This window comes from Gorilla gorilla, chromosome Y, assembly GCF_029281585.2.
Source record: "Gorilla gorilla gorilla isolate KB3781 chromosome Y, NHGRI_mGorGor1-v2.1_pri, whole genome shotgun sequence".
Lineage (NCBI taxonomy): Eukaryota > Metazoa > Chordata > Mammalia > Primates > Hominidae > Gorilla > Gorilla gorilla.
The window spans coordinates 36156037-36161440 of NC_073248.2; positions in this window are offsets into that span (position 1 = coordinate 36156037).

Below are 5404 nucleotides of genomic sequence, written 5' to 3' on the forward strand. Positions count from 1 at the left end.
GGAATGGAATGGAATCTACTCGAGAAGAATGGAATGGAATGGAATGGAATGGAATGGAATGGAATGGAATCTACCCGACTAGAACGAAATGAAATGGATTGGAATGGTATGGAATCTACCAGAGTAGAATGGGATGGAATGGAATGGAATGGAATGGAATGGAATGGAATGGAATGGAATGGAATGGAATGGAATGGAATGGAACAGAAAGGAATAGAATGGAATGGAATGGAATGGAATCTACCCCAGTAGAATGGAATGGAATGGAATGGAATGGAATTGAATTGAATGGTATGGAATGGAACGGAATGGAATGAAATGGAATGGAATGGAATGGAATGGAACGAAATGGAATGGAATGGAATGGAATGGAACGGAATGGAATGGAATGGAATGGAATAGAATGGAATGGAACGGAATCAACCGGAGTAGAACGGAATGGAACAGAATGGAATGTACCCGATTAGAACGGAATGGAATGGAATGGAACGGAACGGAATGTAATGGAATGGATTTCAATGGAATCTCCATGAATACAACGGAATGGAATGGAATGGAATGGAGTGGAATGGAATGGAATGGAATAGAATGGAATGGAATGGAATAGAAAGGAATGCAATGGAATGGAATGGAATGGAATCTACCCGATTACAACGGAATGGAACGGATCGGAACGGAATGGAATCTACATGAGAAGAACGGAATGGAATGAGATGGAATGCAATGGAATGGAGTGGAAAGGAATGGAATGGAATGTGCACATGCAGAATGGAATTTATTGGAATGCAATGGAATGGAATGGAATAGAATGAAATGGAATGTAATGGAATCTACCCGAGTAGAATAGAATGGAATGGAAAGGAAAGGAATGGAATGGAATGTAATGGAATGGAATGGAACGGAATAGAATCTACCTGAAAAGAACGGCACGGAACGGAATGGAACGGAACGGAACTGAATGTAATCTACCCGAGTAGAATGGAATGGAATCGAAAGGAATGGAACGGAACGGAACGGAATGAAATGGAATGCAATGGAATGGAAAGGATTGGAATGGAATGGAATCTACTCGAGTAGAATGGAATGGAATGGAATGGAATGGAATGGAATCTACCCTACTAGAACGGAATGGAATGGATTGGAAAGGTATGGAATCTACCAGAGAAGAACGGGATGGAATGGAATGGAATGGAATGGAATGGAATGGAATGGAATGGAACAGAATGGAATAGAATGGAATGGAATGGAATGGAAACTACCCCAGTAGAACGGAATGGAATGGAATGGAATGGAATGGAATGGAATGCAAAGGAATGGAATGGTATGGAATCTACCCGGGATGAACAGAATCGAATTGAGTGGAATTGAATGGAATGGAATGCAATGGAATGGAAAGGAATAGAATGGAATGGAATGGAATGGAATCGAATGGAATCTACCCGACTAGAACGGAATGGAACAGAATGGAATGGAATGGAATGGAATGGAACCTACCCAAGTAGAATGGAATAGAATGGAATGGAATGGTATGGAATTTACATGAGTAGAACGGAATGGAATGCAATGGAATGGAATGGAATGGAAACGAACGGTATGGAATACAATGGAATGGAATGGAACGGAATGCAATGGAATGCAATCTATCCGAGTAGAATGGAATGGAATGGAATGGAATGGAATGGAATGGAACGGAAAGGCAAGGAAGAGAATGGAACGGAACGGAACGGAACGCAATGGAATGGAATCCACCCGAGAAGAACGGATCGGAATGGAACGGAATGCAATGGAATGGAATCCAACCGAGAAGAACGGAAAGGAATGGAACGGAACGGAAAGGAATGGAAGGGAACGGAACGGTTTGGAACGCAATGGAATGGAATGCAATGGAATGGAAACTACCCGAGTAGAAACGAATGGAATGGAATGGAATGGAATGGAATGGTATGGAATCTACCCGAGTTGAACAGAACGGAATGGAATGGAATGGAATGGATTGGAATGGAATGGAATGGAATGGAATGGAATGGAATGGAATGGAATGGAATGGAATGCAAAGGAATGGAAAGGTATGGAATCTACCCGGGATGAACAGAATCGAAATGAGTGGAATGGAATGGAATGGAATGCAATGGAATGGAAAGGAATAGAATGGAATGGAATGGAATGGAATGGAATGGAATGGAATGGAATGGAATGGAATGGAATGGAATGTACCCGAGTAGAATGGAATGGATTGGAATGCAATGGAATGGAATGGTATGGAATGGAATCTACCCGAGTAGAATGGAATGAAATGGAATGGAACGAAATGGAAATGAATGAAATGGAACAGAATGGAATGGAATGGAATGGAATGGAATCTACCCGAGTAGAACGGAACGGAATGGAATGGGACGGAATGGAATGGAAAGGAACCGAGAAGAACGGAACGGAATGGAATGGAATGGAATGGAGTGTAATGGAAGGGAAAGGAATGGAATGGAATGGCATGGAATGGAATGGAATGGAATTGAATGGAATGGAATGGAATGGAATGGAATGGAATCTACCCAAGTAGAATGGAACGGAACAGAACGGAACAGAACGGAATGGAATGTACCCGATTAGAAAGGAATGTAGTGGAATGGAATTCAATGGAATCTCCACGAATACAACGGAATGGAATGGAAAGGAATGGAATGGAATAGAATGGAATGGAATGGAATGGAATGGAATGCAATGGAATGGAATGGAATGGAATCTACCCGAGTACAACGGAGTGGAACGGATCGGAACGGAATGGAATCTACATGAGAAGAACGGAATGGAATGAAATGGAATGGAATGGAATGGAATGGAATGGAAAGGAATGGAATGGAATGTGCACATGTAGAATGTAATATATTGGAATGCAATGGAATGGAATGGAATGGAATGGAATGAAATGGAATGTAATGGAATGTACCCGAGTAGAATAGAATGGAATGGAATGGAAAGGAATGTAATGTAATGCAATGGAATGGAATGGAACGGAATATAATCTACCTGAAGAGAACGGCATGGAACGGAATGGAACGCAACGGAACTGAATGTAATCTACCCGAGTAGAATGGAATGGAATCGAAAGGAACGGAACGGAATGGAATGCAATGGAATGGAATGCAATGGAATGGAATGGTATGGAATGGAATCTACTGCAGTAGAATGGAATGGAATGGAATGGAATGGAATGGAATGGAATGGAATGGAATGGAATGGAATGGAATCTTCCCGACTAGAACGGAATGGAATGGATTGGAATGGTATGGAATCTACCAGAGTAGAACGGGATGGAATGGAATGGAATGGAATGGAATGGAATGGAATGGAATGGAACAGAATGGAATAGAATGGAATGGAATGGAATGGAATCTACCCCAGTAGAACGGAATGGAATGTAATGGAATGGAATGGAATGGAATGAACTCGAGTAGAACAGAATGGAATGGAATGGAATGGAATGGAATGGAATGGAAAGGGACGGAATGGAATGGAATGGAATGGAATGGAATGGAGCGGAATCAACCCGAGTAGAATGGAATGGAACAGAATGGAATGTACCCGATTAGAAAGGAATGGAATGGAATGGAACGGAATGGAATGTAATGGAATGGAATTCAATGGAATCTCCACGAATACAACGGAATGGAATGGAATGGAATGGAATGGAATGGAATGGAATGGAATGGAATGGAATGGAATGGAATAGAATGGAATGGAATGTAATTGAAAGGAATGCAATGGAATGGAATGGAATGGAATCTACCCGATTACAGCGGAATGGAACGGATCGGAACGGAATGGAATCTACAAGAGAAGAACGGAAAGGAATGAGATGGAATGCAATGGAATGGAGTGGAAAGGAATGGAATGGAATGTGCACATGTAGAATGTAATTTATTGGAATGCAATGGAATGGAATGGAATAGAATGAAATGGAATGTAATGGAATCTACCCGAGAAGAATAGAATGGAATGGAATGGAAAGGAATGGAATGGAATGTAATGGAATGGAATGGAACGGAATAGAATCTACCTGAAAAGAACGGCACGGAACGGAATGGAACGGAAGCGAACTGAAGGTAATCTACCCGAGTAGAATGGAATGGAATCGAAAGGAATGGAACGGAACGGAACGGAACGGAACGCAATGGAATGGAATCCAACCGAGAAGAACGGAACGGAATGGAACGGATTGGAACGCAATGGAAGGGAATGCAATGGAATGGAAACTACCCGAGTAGAAACGAATGGAATGGAATGGAATGGAATGGAGTGGAATGGTATGGAATCTACCCGACTTGAACAGAATGGAATGGAATGGAATGGAATGGAATCTACCCGACTAGAATGGAAAGGAATGGATTGGAATGGTATGGAATGTACCAGAGTAGAACGGAATGGAATGGAATGGAATGGAACCGAATGGAATGGAATGGAATGGAATGGAATGGAGTGGAATGGTATGGAATCTACCCGACTTGAACAGAATGGAATGGAATGGAATGGAATGGAATCTACCCGACTAGAATGGAAAGGAATGGATTGGAATGGTATGGAATCTACCAGAGTAGAACGGAATGGAATGGAATGGAATGGAACCGAATGGAATGGAATGGAATGGAATCTACCCGAGTAGAACGGAATGGAATGGAATGGAATGGAACCGAATGGAATGGAATAGAATGGAATGGAATGAAAAGGAATGGAATGGTATGGAACCTACCCGGGTTGAACAGAATGGAATTGAATGGAATGGAATGGAATGGAATGCAATGGAACGGAAAGGAATAGAATGGAATGGAATGGAATGGAATCTACCCGACTAGAACGGAATGGAATGGAATGGAATGGTATGGAATCTACCCGAGTAGAACGGAATGGAATGGAATGGAATGGAATAGAGTGGAATGGAATGGAATAGAATGGAATGGAATGGAATGGAATGGAATGGAATGGAATGCAATGGAAAGCAATGGAATGGAATCTACCCGAGTACAACGGAATGGAACGGATCGGAACGGAACGGAATCTACATGAGAAGAACGGAATGGAATGAAATGGAATGGAATGGAATGGAATGGAAAGGAATGGAATGGAATGTGCACATGTAGAATGTAATTTATTGGAATGCAATGGAATGGAATGGAATGGAATGAAATGGAATGTAATGGAATCTACCCGAGTAGAATGGAATAGAATGGAATGGAAAGGAATGGAATGGAATGTAATGGAATGGAATGGAAGGAATAGAATCTACCCGAAAACAACGGCACGGAACGGAACGGAACGGAAGAGAACTGAATGTAATCTAAACGAGTAGAATGGAATGGAATCGAAAGGAATGGAATTGAACGGAATGGAAAGGAATGGAATGCAATAGAAT